The sequence below is a fragment of the Trachinotus anak genome, unplaced genomic scaffold (genome assembly GCF_046630095.1).
Source record: "Trachinotus anak isolate AG129_WGS33_773 ecotype Australia unplaced genomic scaffold, CSIRO_AGI_Tana_v1 ptg000018l, whole genome shotgun sequence".
NCBI lineage: Eukaryota > Metazoa > Chordata > Actinopteri > Carangiformes > Carangidae > Trachinotus > Trachinotus anak.
The window spans coordinates 9,862,501-9,879,849 of NW_027273869.1; the positions used below are offsets into that span (position 1 = coordinate 9,862,501).

General features: G+C 42.1%; 1 protein-coding gene across 8 annotated transcripts in view; it reads left to right on the plus strand.

Annotated features, from left to right (window-relative positions):
* Positions 1–17,349, plus strand: part of nrcama (neuronal cell adhesion molecule a) — a 51,930-nt gene that overhangs the window by 9,589 nt on the left and 24,992 nt on the right. For all 8 annotated transcript variants that reach the window (XM_071502382.1, XM_071502386.1, XM_071502383.1 and 5 more), the window contains exon 2: positions 9,951–10,002. The gene's annotated coding sequence lies outside the window, so the exon portion shown is untranslated. The remainder of the gene's footprint in view (positions 1–9,950; positions 10,003–17,349) is intronic.

Sequence of the window (17,349 nt, forward strand, 5' to 3'; positions counted from 1 at the left end):
GGATTTGTTTGTGGTTTGTCCATCATCTTTTTTATCCATCAAACGTTTCATCTCATCTATGTGTGATTTAGAATTTACTCAAACATGTTTGTTTTTTCTCAGCCTAGACCCACAAACAGCCTTCACATTAACACACTGATTGATAGTGTGTATCAGATATCACAAATCCATAAATGTCAGTACATGGGGTTGTATTGACACGCAGATTATTGATCCTGGGATTAGGGCTGGGGACCCTGAGGGCATCAGTGTTGCTGAAAGCAGACACCCCTGTTTTAAGACAGCTGTGTGATATCTCACAAGCTCATTAACACCGGCTGGATGGAGTTGAGTGGGTTAACTCAGTTTATCTTTGTTAGCCAAAATCCCTGTGGTCATATAGGCATTTTGTTAGACACAGTCTCCTCCAGCCAAAAGGAGGGGGGGGGATTCAGTTCTCATTACAGCTTTGTGATTTTCATGGTCAGTCAAATTTTAATGTGCAAGAAACACAGAGCTGCTATTCTGCTCACTGCCTCCTCCAATTCATCTTTCAACTAAGAATGAAATCATAATTGTATGTACAAACAAAATGCACAAAGTGAGACTGTAAAGATTTAATTTTACTTAAATGAACAATGAAATAATAGTTCTGTAGAGACCAGAATGTAATTATTCCTCAAACTAGATATAGCCTTTAATAGGCTAGTAAACATAATAGAGGGCGCATTTGCACAGATGGAGCTGTAGTCAACTGTCCCAATGTAAACCCTGGGCTGCTTTGCTGCGAGGTACGCTTATTAGCTCAGACAGCATCTGTTTTTAGAGTACCAAAGTGCTGAGTGGGGCCTTTGTATAGAGATAGCTACAGCCTCTCTTTTACAGCTGGGTACATGCTGTCTGGCCTGCCATGAGCTCAGCACCACTGGCCAACAAGGCAGCAGAGCCCTGTGGGCAGCAGTGAATAAGCGTGTGCCCGTGTATGTGTGTGCAATGAGAGATTGAGCGATAGCAAGCTGCTAGGGTCTGCTACTTTTGTGGCGCCATTACAGAGCCTAGCTCTACGTCTATGCGTGAAGTTTCCTCTCAGTGTTATTGATCTTGGCTCAGATTTTTACTCTTTACTCTTTTACTCTTTAAAAGTAAACTGTGAGAGACAAGAAATGCAGTCATTGCGGCTCATACTGAGGCCTAAAAGGTAATGCACTTTTCTTAAAGGAAGTGTGACAGGAAAACCTTATACATGTTGACATGGAGATTTTATGGAAATACTTGGAGTCGACTCAAGGACAGATCATGTAGACCTGTGGTTGCAGTCGCTTATTGATGCCTTTTTCTATTGATCACCTTAAATGAGTTTGACTTTTGCTAAGTCATTTTGTCCTGCAGGTCTGACACTGACTAAACAGGGAAAAAAAATTTCTTTGATTTATGTAAGTATAAAAGTTAAGAGGAACAATAGTTACTACATTGAAAATATAACAGCATTGTCAACCTGCATTAACAATTTCGGGGACAGCACAACAAAGACAACATCAACATATTCTCACCTTACAAAGTTGACGGAGTCGTATTTGTCTCCACATGATGAATTGAAGTCCTCTATTCACTCTTTTTAGCTCTGTTTTGCTTCCCATCAGCTCCCAAAAAAATATCCGACTCCTTAGCTGCTACAGAGCAATAAAACCAAAACAATGAACTGAAAGATGCTAAAACGCTCCATAGAGAGGAGGAGGAATGTGCAGAATTTTTTGTTCCACTTCTTATGCCAACATATTGATTAAAGCAGCTTTAATGTATAGACTTTAGAGGTTAAGGTTTTAAATCAAGTTTTTGATGATTATGATTATAACTTAAGACACTGGGATTTTCTGAGGTCTACTTACGGGACATAAAGAAAGGAAGAGGTGTCAGTTGTGATTTGGGGAATGGTCAGAGATTGGCAGGTGTGAAAGGAACAGCTTCTTCAAACATTGATTTCTTCTGCTCCAAAAGCCAAGCTAAGAGTGTTAAAGGATAGATATAGCCAGTCCTGCTCAGTTCCAAGATTGGTGTCAAATAATGAGGTTATTGGGTCACACACAGTGAGTCTTTTTTCAAAGCATTGTCAGCTACAGTGTCATAAATGTATCAAATTAGCAAAAGAGCGATTATTTTTGTCCAAAGGGCTTTAAAATGGTGGGAGTGTGATATTAGCGTGTTGTAAACCTGTGATCCTTGATCCTTTCAGACTGACGCGGCTGATTCTGTGGTTTGTTTTGTCTGAGAGGAGGAATTTGTTTAATGAAAATCAGGGCAAAGGTAGGAGGCAAATAAAGTAGGTTTACGCGCGCGCGTGGGCTCATGCGTATGTATGTGTGAATCCACGTGTACAAACTGCAGTAGATAGATTCATGTCCGTCCAGTTCATGCTGCAGTGATTGTGCCCACCGCAGAAAGGAAGCAGCAACATCAATGCGTTACTGAACCATGACAGCATCCAAATAAGTCCAGCCATGCTCTCTCATTTTCAGGTGAGCTCATGAGTCATGGCTGTCACATGATTGGGGATGGCCTCAGGAACATTTGCACGTGGCTTCCTCTTTTTCATTAAGGCTTCTTCTGTTAGCCCACAAAATGTAGCCACATTAACAAAGCTGAGCGTTACAGGGGCAAAAGCCATGCAATGGGCTATTGAGTGTTTATTTGACCTTAAGGGCCACAAACAAATATAGCACTTATAGCGTGTTCATTCAGCTAACACAAGAGCTCTGGCTAGTGCAGAATGCTTTTGTTGAGCACTGTGTTTTGTTTGCTAGTAGCCTCAAGTTCTTATAGAAGTGGACTGTTAATGTCGGGTCTTGCCAGTCTAGTGAAGTGTATGCTTTAGAGCGTTCACAGTCAATCTAGTGGCAATGCTGAGTGGAGTGTAATTAGTCACTTTGTGTTAGTCATGCACAGACACAGATTATTACATCTCACTTTAATCCTGCACACACTACGTTTAATCATTTCACTGATCGTACTGTTACCTGCTGATGCAGTGTTTGTGCTGTCCCTTTTGAAATGTTGAGCAGATGGTTTCTTCACATTGGCACCATCAGTGCAAATATTCCAAACCTGTCTCCTACAAAATACATTTACATAGTACTAATTTGCTTTGCCAGATAGATCGTCTTCCTCGTCCTTTCTCGTGCTTAAAATTGCTGTTTTTTGAAGGTAGATAAGTCCACTGTAGCCAGTGTTTGTTGCTTTATGGCAATATTGGGTTTTTATATGATTTTTGAATCAATGCGATGAAGTACCTTGGTTTGTCAGTATTTGATTTGATGGATTAGCCAAAAACAGACCGCCCTAATAGTTTCCCAGTTGTTTATTCCACTAAATATCCTCTATCACAATGTAAAACCCTGACAGATGGTTTTATCCACTTTTTCCCACCCATAATCATGCTTAACTTGTCAGGGTGGATATTGGTGCAATCAAGTGGCTGCGGCTCACGTTGGGCTTATCTGTGTCAGGTGTAATCATTGATGGTCAGACCACCCCTCTCATAAGCTTGATCAAAATCCTGAGTTGAGGCTGACACGTTTCCCATCTGATCTGATCCATACCCAAGTATATGCACAGAAACCCTGAGGGAGGCTTGTAAATGGAGAACAAGACGAAGCTCCTCTTCGCATGTTCCTTAATATTTTCTAAAAATAGCAAACTCAGTAATGTCATCTCCTGCTATCGCTCATTTCCAGTTTTGATCTTCCTTCAAAGAGTCTTCTGTCACGTTTGCTGCAGGATATACCAATTACACAGCTGCTGCTGTGCTGGGTTTGTGTGGTGTGAGACTAGCAGAGCAGTAAAAAGATTGTGTATGATAAAACTACAATCTGGCATCGCTCTTCATGCTGCAGCTTTGTCAAACCATTAAGAAAAAAAAAGTGATATCCCATTTACCGTAATCTCGCTGGGTTACAGCTACACTGCCAAACAGAATGTAGTGAGTGTAATATCTGCACTTCACTGTCGCAGTAAGCTGTTGTGCTGTGTCTGAGCAGCCTTTGTGTTAGCTGGCCGCTTCCTCATCACAGCTTTAAGCCTGAGAACAAGGTTTTTTGTGAGCAGTCCTAAATTAATGAGACCACATAGAGAAATCCCTCTCCACTGGTGTTACTTATATTAGAAGGCCTCAATCCCCTGTCCCTCCTCTTCTCTCTCTCTCTCTGGTCAGTGGAAGACATGCAGTCAATATTAGATGTCTCCCAGGCATCCTACAGGTCTATACCCTCCACTATTTGCCCTTCCATGTCAACACCCCCCTTTTGTTCCTCACGCTCTCATTTCCACATTTCTGTGTCTCATTGCGTTCCTCTACATCTGTCTCCATCTTTGTCTTTCCCTTGCCTCCCTTTTGTGTTGATCCTTTAGATAAGATGGTTTCTAGGCTGCTGGTTACATGGGCATTTTTCTGTGTGTTTCTGACATGTCATGTCACTGACAGCCAAGCGCTCGGGATGTTATTCTGCTTGACTCTCTCCATGCTAGTTACAGCCTCTCAGAGCTTCTTTAGCAGTGCAGGCGACCCTCGGGTTGTTTTCTAGGAGGTCAGAGGCCAGTTGCTGCAAGAAGAGTTTAGTTATGAATCTTTTGTGAAGGAAGTCGTATCGTATGCTGGACAAGTCTTTGTTGTGTCCATGTGTTGGAGTGAATGTTTGTGTTTAATGTGGTTTCCAAGCCCCCCAGCCTTGGGAGTCATCCCCCTGCACAAATCCTGCATTAACATAGAAATGGTCACTCTCTCTCTGTCTCTCTTTGACCATCATATGGCAAAGTATATCATCTGCGTCACACTGGCCAGCAGCCCAACACCCCGACACCCCAACAGCCCATCTTTCTCAGTCATATTACAAATTGTCTTTTTCTACAGCCAGTCTGTTTTTCCTGTGCTCCTCCAGTCCTCCCACTCTTCTAATGTTTCCTGTCTCCCTCTCTGCCCCACTCTCTCTTTCATAAATGAGTCTGATGATTGGATCCAATCCCCATAGAGCTCTCATATCTAGAGATTTTTACAATACCCCCCCATTCTGTTGTAGAAAGCTTAGCAGAGGCTCAGCAGCAGAGGAATACTACTTCCTACTGTTCCTTAATCTTGATTTATCTTTCTGGTTCTGACCGTCTCCGTGTGTACGTGTGACATTCTTGATGACTCCATTGTGTGGTGTCGAGTGGGAACAGCAGGGTTGGGAGGATCGTCCCTTTAACCTCTGGAGGGAGGGAAAAACTAACTTTCAGCAGGCAGTAAATCTCTCTGATTAAACCCAGCTCTGTCTGACTGCTCTTTTTGTGTGGGACTAGACTGTGTGTGTTGTCTGTCATCTGAAGGATACTCACAGACAAAATTAGAAAAAAAAAAAAATCCTTCCAATAGCCATGGTAACCAACCCCCCTCTCAATCTCTGTCTCTGACACACACATATACAAACATTACAAGGGAATGTATGGGTGTGAATGGCTCAGTGGAGACTTCAAAAGCAGCTGAAAAAAACCAATCTGAAATGGGCTTGTGGCATTTTTCACTTTATTTTATGCTTTTTACCATTTGTATGGACATCATAAACTGTTTTTGCAGTTTAGGCAAAGTGTGAAAGCTAGTAAGTGCACCAGTGCAAGAGGGCAGCTTTCAACTGCAGTAACATTTCCAGGAACCCAGGAATGTAGTAAAAGTACCCACAGACTGTAGAATTTCAACCGCAGTCATTAAAGTTCCTGTTTTGTTCCCTGATCTGTAGCTTCAGCCTCCAGAGGTAGTTTATACTTAAAAAATATGACTTCATTATATTCTCGCATTATGTGCAAACACTGACTTCACATGGTCACTTTTTAATATCTTATTTGTCTACTGGGAAATACAAAAACCATATGCACAATGACACGGTGCACTAAATCCAACCTGGTGACTGTCTTAATTAGGTCATTTGTCATTTTCTGTGACTATAGGAAAATGTAGACAGATGTACATGAGCACAGAACACACACACACACACACACACACACACACACACACACACACACACACACACACACACACACACACACACACACACACACACACACACACACACATAAATATCCCCAAAGCCTGCAGCAGAATCTCTTCACACACAGATGTAATGTCTGATACTTGATGAACAAACAAACTTCAGGCTCCTGTGTTACTGTCTCCGTGTATGAAAGCCAAGTCAGTGTGGATACATATCTTACAGTTGGAGTGTATTTTACACTGCTCTGCCTAGAAATATGGCACAAAAGAGATGTGTTTTAACTCTGTCAAACACACAAGCGGGTTGTGTGCATCCTTTTGTTAATGTGTTCCTTCTGTGTTGTGTTTTCCACTGTTTGCACCGCCCAGCTCCAGGGCAACTGGTAACTGGAAATCCAAAAGTGAGAAAGTCAGGACCATCTGAGGCCGTTTCCTCTGGCATGAGTGGGAGAGGAGGGACAGAGAAATGAGGACAGAGCCGTTTAGAAGACAGCTAACACCTGCTAATTATTATGAAGAAGTGTAAACCTCCAGCTGGAAAACACGAGTGTTTAAAACCAACTTCCCTTATTGATGACAGTATTATCACGAAGGCTGCAGTAGACAGCAGAAATTATTTTTACACATTGACTTATGCATGTTAGATATTTATCATAAATTTGAAAATATTTTGAAAGGCTATTAAATATTGAGACTTGACACTGTAGCTTTGACCATACTGTGTTCCTAAACTGAAATGTCCAACTCTGAGATGGTAGGATGACAATACAAGTACATTATATCCCAAAACTACATACCACTTCTGCTTCTTCTACATTAAATAAATTAAATATTAAATTAAATATTTGATGATGACTTTTTTTTCTTGGTCTGAATGTGGAACTCAAGCAACTTGAAATCACATTTTGGCCCATTTCAACCCACATTCAAAGTGATGTTTGTGGGTTTCACGTATGTGGGTTTATGAAGATGTGTTAACCTGCTAATGGGTAGCTGACATCAGGGTTGTTTTAATGTACCAATGTGTGTGTGTGTGTCTGTGTGTGTGTCTGTGTGTGTGTGTGTGTGTGTGTGTGTGTCTGTGTAATAATGTGTTGGAATCACATGAAGATAAAAATGGGTGTGGGGGCCAGGCAGTCAGGGCGTGTATTAAGTGTGTTTTTCATGCAGCTGCTACTGTCGCTGATTACTGAGGCCCCTCAGCCTAGGGGATTACCACACACACACACACACACACACACACACAAACACACACACACACACGCACCCACATTTCTATTCATGCCTGGGGTCAGTTATTCTAGTCTGCAACCCCCCGACAGACACTTTAATCAGACATAGTGATCACACTGTAGTTGGCATTGGGACATCTGTGAATGTGAAGCTTTGTGAATATTCACTGGCATCTCTACTGTTGAAGAGATATTTTAGAGTCTTACCGCAGTTGTGAACAGGTCGGATCTATTTTTTGCCATGTGAATTGCTTCTTTAAAAACATTAACCATTTAAAACCATTAACTTATCCAATAATGTATACTGTGGGAATCTGCAATATGGTGCTTGTCAGGCTGATTCAGATAAACAGCAGGATAGCACACATTTGCGTCACATAAGGGTTTATGTCGTCGTGAGTGTTGATACTGTCTTTTGACCAATGCACCTACTGTTTGGGTAAAAAATATTGTGGCTTCCGTTGTGTGCAGCTTATATCTGAAGACTCACATCAAAGTGTTAATTTGCAGACATTTGTTTCCTATTTCAAGCAGCATTCTCCTCCCTTTTCACTTTACCCGCCTGCTGCCATTTTTCAAGTAGAGTCACTACATTTTCATGAAAGAATAGTTAGATTTTTTTTTTTTTGGAAGATGCTTATTTGCTTTCTTGCTGTGAATGAGATGACTGTTCACTTTGTGCAGATTACAGTTCAAGATAAACTCTCCTGGCTTATCAACTTATCACCTAACTCTTGGCAAGAAAGCAAATGAGCATATTTCCAAAGATGTTAAACTATTCCTTGTGAAGGAAATGGCATTCTCTGTGTCTCTCTTTTTCCGTCTCCATGGTAATGTACTGGAGTTTGGGGTCAGATCTGCGAGCTTCTCTCTTCTGCTACCTCCCAGCTCTCCTCCTCTCTCTCTCTCTCTCTTTTTCCTACTGTCTCTGTATCTCTCTCCACCCCCTTCTCATGCGCTCTGATGATGTAGCGCTTTTAGATTTGCCTGTTAATAATGCATGTTTCTGATCCCCACGCGCTTTTCATTTTTTCATGTGTTCTCTCTCACTCTCACACTCTCTTTCGACCATCGTCCTCGCTCTCCCTCTCCCGCTGGAGTTCTCTCGTGTCTTGTTGCGTTCCCGTCTCCTTTCATTAACATCTCCCCACCCCCCACCATCTTTCCCCTCATCTACGTCTGCCCTCTCTCTGTTCTCAGTTCAGCTCAGATCAGTTAGAAAATTCATCCATATCATTCAATCAATGCACTTCATTTCGGTCGTGTTCAGTTCAGGTCAACAGTCTTCTCTCTCTATCTACATCATTACGTTTCCATGGTGACGGGTCACAGCTTGGGGTTGGGTTGGCGTTCCTCCAATCTCTCTCTCTCTCTCTGTGACAGCAGCTACTCACCCACATCGCCACCAGGAGTTCAATGGAAAGACCCCTCTGTCATCTTTTACATTATCCGATGAGTTCAAACGGCTCGACCTCGGGTTATTAATGGCCACTCACACGATCCACTGTCTTTCTCCTCTGAGCTAACTACAGCAGTAATGGCTTCACGTCTAAATGGGCCGGCGTCCTTTGTCCGTCACATTTGTTTTGCTAATGTGAGATGAATGGAGAGTCTCTCTGGAGATTATGATAATGCATTCATGTACACGAGGGGAAGCCTGTTTAGTGTGTGGCGTTGTGTGGGGTGGGGTGGGGTAACCTTTCATTTGTGCGTGTCCCCTGCTGGAGGTAAAAGTAATAAAAGTGACTGGAGACATTTTGGTTATTGATTGAAGGCCTTGTGTTCAGCAAGACACAGTAATTTACTGGGTATTCCCTGGAGAGAGTTACAAAGATGTGCTCATGTATTCGTGCTGCAGTGTGTGCGACACTGGGCTGATATGATGAATGAATTTAATTCTATTCATTTTGAGGACTGACTATGTGCCTGTATCAATTATATTTTGTTAACTGCATCAAGCTTCTTTCATGAGAATAATTGATTGAGGATGCATGTTCTATACTTTTATTTTGTTCATTTATTTTTGTCAACCAAAGACAACAGTTCACAATATTAAACCTTTACACCACCAGTCCTCTTGTGTCTTTTATCTGCTTGTCAGGTCAGATGAAAGCTAGGCTAAGATAAGCTAACACAGCAGCAAACAAGCTACCTCCTCACACAGAGAACTGAGGTGTTAGTAACACCACAAGATGAGGCAAATCTAACACCCATGTAGCAGAAGCCAGTAACCATTAATCAACGATAGATTTAGAAAGAGTATCGGAAAGGAGAGAGAGCAGATGTCAATCTCACACAGCCATGGTGTGCGTCACAGGAAGCAGCGTCTGAACATCAGGCTTTTTTTCCCCAGAGTCCAGAGCACACAGTTTGCATGCATTACAGTAGTCCAGGTAGTTCAGGAGTTGTCCACGTGCTTCTCTCTTACCTGATGCTGATTAAGTAATGGGCGGATACTGATCCAGGTTTGCATAAATGTAAGCTGTGCAGGCCTTTGACTGGGTATTTCTTTGCCAAATGAGTTGTAATAAAAACATCATAGCTACATAAGGTCACAGGGGACAAAGCAGTAGTAACATAGCTCTGATGATATTAGATTATTCTTTCATCCTTGAGCCTTTATAGTTGCATGAGCTTTAGAACTGGTTAGTCCAACTAGAAGGGTTTTTCAAATTTTAGCTGGAAGGCAGCCCCATCAATGGCTAACGTTCTTCTCACTGTTGCAGGTTTGAACAACCTCCTGAGGACGAGACAGTGGCTGAAGTTGAGTCCTCACAGGTAAGTGAAAGATTGCTAATGAAACTTCTTTGTCTGCTAGATGAGGGTTTTAAGTGTTGTGCTGACTGTAAACATCTCTGAGTAACAATTTTTGCTGATAACACATCTGGCCTAACACATACAGTATATGTGTGCCCTGTACTAAATGTGTTTCTGACAGACCTGTAAATATCATCGCTTTTGAAATGGCACTTGAAAGGCCCTTTGTGAATTTTATAAGGTTTTCAAACTGCGGCTGTACTTCAAATAAGAAAGGTCAGTTAGCGTGGATGAAAAGTGCTGAGTGCTGAAGCATGACTCACAGTGGCAGTGACTGATTTATACCCATTGCAGTCTTGGCTGCGCCGTGTTGGTATCTGCAGCATGTACTGTATACACACCAGGTAGTAAGTAAGGATAGTTGCATAATGCTTGTTGCAACTTCAGTATAGCTGCTAACTGTAATTTAGTTCACTGTAGTATTGTTCTTAGTTGTTGTGTGGAACTTTCTGATCCAGAAAAATAATTCAGGGAGAAGAAATGATGAGTAATATGAATGAATAGTGAGTAGATGTGAAGACATTTACAGGCTGGAGGCTGGAACATGACTCAAGATGTCAGGTTTGAAAGACGTGCATATTAGTGGGAGAACTCAGGCTCAGTCCCTAATTTAGCCAAAATGCTGCTACAAGGTATGTATTTTGTGTATAGCTAAAATCCTAAGGCCTTCTCTAAAAAAAAAAAAAAAAAAAAGTGAAACTAACAATATGGCCACACCCAGAAAGATGAGAGGGCAAGATAATTACCCAGCATGTGTTTGGACAGAGGACTTAGAGTATGACTGGAAAAATAGGAGCCACATGTTCTGGCATCACCTGCTGCTGAACACACACTCCTATGCACATACACACCACAGTGTGACAGCGCACCGATGCTATTTAACACAGAGGAAGAATTTATGAAAATAATACCAGTTTTGTTTCATATTTTATGTACGTCAAGATAAAAAATATGAACATTTTCCAGAGGTTTAAAAAAAAGTCTGACTAGTATAGATGTAGATAGTATTTCTATTTGAATACTGAGCAGCAACAAGTATAAAGATTACAATAATGTTCACAGATAACAGGCTGGTAGTACACAGACGTGCTGCATCTCCCCTGTGGAAAACCTATAAAACATATTTGTCAGTAGGGAACAATGTCTTAGTAACTAGAGCAAGCGAGCAAATGCTGCAGCACAGTATTACATAACACCCCACTACAATATTTCCACCTCCCATTACTATCATTGGTGCCTGAATAGTGCCATAAGAGCACTCCACTATATTGCTGCGATCCATAATTTTAACAGTGAGTCATTATCCTGGCAGTTTATTTTACTGAAAAGATGACATGGAAAAGTGATTTGAATTCTGTTATCGTAGGTCGTGATGATGGATTCTCTTCTCCTGTCCTCTCCCAGTCTTTGCCCTCCTACAGTTCCTCTTTCCTCCCCTCCATCCTTCTCTATGAGTAATCCTGATGAACAGATGGGTGGATGAGGAAAAAAACAACAGGGTTCATGCCAGCTTGTTGTGCTGCTATAACACCGTCAATCAGTCCCCTCCCCCCACTCTCACCTCCTGCCCCTCTCCCATCATGCCCTTTTTTCCCATATCAACATTACAGCCTGCTCCACCTCAGCTCCATCCTTTATCATTATATGCTTATATTTGATGGTGTTGTTGATCAGTCCATCGATCTTGTCTGACCATCTGTCTGTCTGACCATTCATCACTACCAGCAGCTACTGCCCAGATCGCCATAAAATATACTTTGGTGCTTCCCAGACAACACAACATCACCAGTTTTGACATTTAATGAGAAAAAAAAAAAAAAAAAACTTGAGAAATGAGCCACCTTCAACAACTTTGAAAGGTGCGATGAACCTTCCACAAACAAGGTCTTCAGAGATGGATCAGGCCTAGTAAAATAGAAAAGATGTGTAGGAACCTCAACCATAAAAAGGTACAACACTTGCCCTTAGAGACACACACACACAGTAACTAATGTAGTAGTAAATTGCAGAGTCACGTACCAAGGCCACGTGCATCTGTCTGCTCATCAATACCTTTTACTTGGCAATAGCACCCAGGAATACCAATGAGACTTGGCTCACTTACAAGCCCAGCTGGATTTATGTGGCCACTGTCACGTTGTCACAATGCATTAGAATGAGACTGACTATTGATTTTCCTTTTTATCCTTTTTATCATAACATGCGCCGTCCTTGCCCGCTTCATGCCAAACATGCCTTTTACACACCTGAGAGCTGCAAGGGCTCAGCACTGATGTTTTTTCATCTGGCGATTTTCATCTCGTTTTTCCCTTGATGTAGATTTTATACTGATGGTTTGGAAATTGAAAATAACCAGTTTGATTGGATGAGTAAATAGAGAGAAATACAGTAACTGGGTGGGGGGTAAGTATTGGATAGGCAGTAAATGCCATTAAATACAAGGCTATGGAGAAATAATATGAATGTGTGTGAAAATAGTTATTTTTTTGACTCAAGTCAGTGTGAGCCATATTTTTTCTATATTACACTGTATATATGCTCAAATGTACACAAATGCAATCACACATCGAAACACATTCCCCTGTGGATTTAGCCCGCATGCCCCTCCTCTCTGGCTGAGCCCACAGCTTTTGATGAGATGACCTTAGACAGGCGAGACATGCACACACAGCCCACACACACTTATTCACCCATACACACCCATGTGCACATGGGCACACACCCAACAGCCAGGCAAGCCCCCGGCGGCCGACAAACCAGTCCATACGTCTGGCAAAATGTGTGCAATTGTCCAAAAATCACAGCACTGTAATTGGACATCAGACGAAGCGAATTTTAGTGGCAGCTATCACTAAAGGCTTTCGATGAGTTACACATGAATGGTCCAGTGCTTTGTTTTTGAGCAGTTATCATTTTCAAAGCCTCTCTAGTCTAATTGTGCACTCTTTAACAGAATCACAATTTACAGTTTAAATCATATTGAATGTTCATTGCCTATGTTCTAAATACAATACAATCAGTATTTTTGTGTTCTTAGTTTAAAATAGGTGAAGCACGTTGTAAAATGTGTTTTTTTTTTGCCTTTTCTTCTCACAGCAGGTGTTCGTTTTTTCCCGCTGTAGACCAACACGGCAGCTTGTGTTAACAATCCTTTATCAGGCAGCGGGTGTGACACCTCCTCTGTCTGAGGTGTCCTTCCCTTCCCGTTTTCTCACCTTCTGACAGAGGATCGCTCTGTTACCTGACTGTGCCTGGAGCAAAGCTGTTAAGATTCAGTTCACAGAAAGGAAGGGATGCTCGCGTTCCCTGAATAGGACAAAAAGGAAAAAGAAAATGACAATAAGATACTCTTTTTTTTGTCAGGGCCAAGCTATTCATATCAGGGATTTGAGAGTGCTTGGAGATGCATGGGAATTTACAGCAGCAGAGCTAAATATTGAGTTGGATGAAAACTAAACTATACTTGAATTAGCATTCAGGCCTTCATGCAGATGACATTCTTCATGGCCTGTTGTGAGTCTTGCCAAACTATGTACGTTTGCTCCTCTATCATTACTACATATTCTCTGATGCAGTACAGAACTATGCCCAGTTGAACTGTGGCCACATCTTTTATAACTGGATGTGTCACCTTGTACCCTAGAACACCCCTGCCGTTTCAGCATTATCCCAGTGGTAAACAACATGAAGGACAATAGCCCCCGTGGGGTGGTTGTAGAGGTGTGGACGGGGGGGGGGGCATGGTCTGGCGCATGCTGACCATCAGCACTTCACAAAGCCTCAGAGAAAAGCAGGCGCTGGGGGATTCTGTGGATGGTGCTGGAATAACTGACCCCAAAAAAGGGAAGGCCCTGTGTGTTTGCATATGTGTGTGTGTGTGTGTGTGTGTGTGTGTGTGTGTGTGTGTGTGTGTGTGTGTGTGTGTGTGTGTGTGTGTGTGTGTGTGTGTGTGTGTGCGCAACAAGAGGCTGAGATAGTTTGTTTTGATTAGGTGGCTATGTGTGATCCGGTTCATAGACAAAGAAGCTGCCAGTTCTGTATTTTCATTGCAAAGAAGTGGTGTTAGTGTAGGGAAAGCTCCTCTTACAACAACTTACAATGTAGCGTGCAGCTTCTGATGAAGTCAGTTAAATCATGATGCTCGCTAAAATTAAGCAGTTGTTGCTGGTTCCAGTTTTGACAAGGAAACCAGGGCAGGAGTAGTGGGCAAAACCTGTGATTTATTGCTATTAAGCAACAGCCAAACTGTTTACTGGCCAAATATACAAGAATGTAGCAGTCATGAGTGTAACAAGTAACAGAGGTATGCCATTACCTCATCCTCACTAGAAGTTATTGTCCTTTTTACACCTCACCTCTGCATTTCCCAGTGTCAAGTATTTGTTTGACAGAAAATACACCCTGCATAGCTTCACTTCAGCTTAAGAGTGGATGCTTTATCGCCGCCTCTCATATGTCTCTCCTTACCTTCCAAGGTAATGAACAGTGCAACATTATCCATCTATTGTCTGCACCATAATTGTTGCTTTAGTAAATAATACTTAACTCTGTAAAAAGATATGAAACGGGCATGAATAGCACCCCATCTATCAAAGTGGATTAGTGAAGCAATGCTACCTCTTGTTTTCCTTCCAGATGAAAAAGTCCAGTCAAGGCCCCACAAAGAAGTAGGGCCATTTTCTCTCCTTACAAAGGGCTTTGTTCATAGCAGCCTGGCTGCTTGATGCTGGTTTGTAAAGGAGGGAGAGAGAAAGAGAGGAAAGGGCAACAAGAGACAGAGCCGATAAAGTCGGACAGATACAAAGACAAAAGACTAAGTAGAGGTTGGAGTTTTGTGCTTAGGGTCAGACCTTTCTCCAGATGTTTACACAGAGGACTGGTACAATGGCATAGGTGTCAGGCTCATGTCCACACTAATACATTTTCTTTTTAAACAAAAAAATAAATAAAAAAATCTCCATCCAGATGACATGTATCAGAAATGATCTCTGTCCATGCTAACACACTGGGCATGTGGAGGAGGAACAGCAAAGGCAGTTGTAGTGTCATAAAATTCAGACGTTAACTGCACAACAGCTGCTAGACAACAAGGTCAGCAATGCTTGTAATTCGTTCTACCTGTTGCATTCACATTTACATTTTGCATCCCTTCTTTGTTTTCAGCTCTAATAAACCCACTGTATGCTGCCTGACCTAGCCCAGTCAAAGTTAGCAACTAGCTGGTGAAGACAGTGGAGAATTACCAGCTAAAGAGCCAGATTGCATCACTGGTTTTCACAATCCTGTGAGACAGTCAGGTAGAAGTTCTAACCTCAGGTGTTTGAAGGGTGTCATATAAGCAATGATCTCTGTGTGTGGTCTGCACTCGGTGTTAACATGTATTTGTTTACACTTTTCTTTCCCACATCATCTGTTCACTTTCAGGAAGCCTGGTATCATTTCCGTTTGGTTTTTGTCACAGTTTGAAGGTCGTTTTTTTAAAAAGAAGCACAGATGCATATTCCCCTCTATGGAAACAAAACAAATGTGTAAAGTCTGCTTTCTCAAATGTCAGCAGTGAAGTGGTTGTTACGGTGGCTTCACATTTAGGCTGCAGTTCCTCTCCATGTGTTTGTGGGAACTCTCATGGCTCAGAGCTCCTGTTCTAGTGACCTGGTTACTGGAGACAGTCACATTGTAAAAAATGGCAACTGCGGACCAGTGCAGTCTGGGCAGTGTGTTATGATGCATGTTGCTATAAGAGAGAAAACTTGACCTGCAAACACACTATAACTGTCTGCAAATTCTGTTATACAACTTGCACATTAAGTCACTGTGGCATCAGTGTTTTCTGTGTGTGTACTGAGATGCAACAAAAAGCACACACCCCAGTCTAGCTGAAAGCAGCCCGACTCAGTCTATTGTCTCAGAAATATCTCTGTCATTATGATGCGATGTGACTGCAGATGACTGTGTTTTCATCCCACTCCCTAATTCTCTTCCTGCCTCCCTTTGCCTCATCCCTCATCTGTCTAGTCAGGCTGTCATCCCTCAGCGTCTCTCAGTGTGACTGAGGGCTGTGGAGTGACCAACTTAGCACGTTGCTTCAGGGTTTGCAAACTGAGAGGCAGGAAGACTGTTAGGTTTGTGTCAGCAAACCTCACATCAGTCTTTGTTATTGTTGTCGGGAAATGTGGGCTCCGGTTATCGTGACTGCCTTAATCCATGCAAAGCAAATCCGAGTCACATGCCTGGGCCACACTCTCAAACACTCATGTACTTGCTCACTATCAAACATCATCTAACTTTTGTAAGAGAGTGAAATAAGCATATATCCCAAAATGTCAAACTATTCCTGTATTCTGTGATGAGACAGGATCTCGTGTTTTCTGTTTCAAATGTAAAGCGCTGTGTGCATGAGATAACTCAGGGAAGGTTGTTTAAATTGAAAGGAAACAGATAAAAGTCTGGTTACATAACACTCCTGTACAAAACCTCATATCTGTCAAATCATGTCAAACAACTAACAGAAAGGCACAATCATGTCCAAGAAAAGATCCTTTTAAAGCTCTGGTTTCTTTAAACACAGACACAGATGCTGTCACACACACAGCAGATTAAGACATTAAGAATTTCTTGGTTCGACTTAGTGTCAGTAGCCCCTCAAGTGTTGAGTGCTCATCTCAGTCCACGTGCACAAAGCAAGAGGGAATAGATGCAGGTTACAGAGGGTCAGTGTGTGGTGTGAATGGCCACGCGGTGAAATAACTCAGGAACGTGACCCCTGAATTACATTTTTATAGGCCTGCGCTTCTATAATGGTAGTGTGCTGCAGTGTGAAGTCTTTCTGTATGGAATTGTGGAATATTGATTCATCCATTAATGAAGACTATATTATTGCAAACTCACTGTGAAGCTTGAAAGGGCGAGAGAAACCAGACATTATCTGGGAGAATGTTATGAGGAGATGAAGGTTTGTATTGACTTCCTGGGGACAGAGATGTAAGGTGGGCTAATCATTATGATCCATTAAAATGTCTTTTAAAAAGCACTTTCCTGATGGAAATGGGTGTAGGCTACTGTACATGCTCAAAATGCACTGTAACACTGAAGACATTAGTGAGATCGGCGTGGCAGCCAGACGGCGCTGAGCTTATGGGCTTGGTTTAAGAATGATTTGCAAAACACAAAATGACTAAGTGAAATAAACGAGGGAAGGCAGGAAGTGAAAGAAAGAAAAATACCAGGATATAGTTATCTAGATGGAAAGGCAGAGCTGCAGGGCAACTCTTTGACCTCTGGGCTTTGACCCCTGAGTCAGTGAGAAGA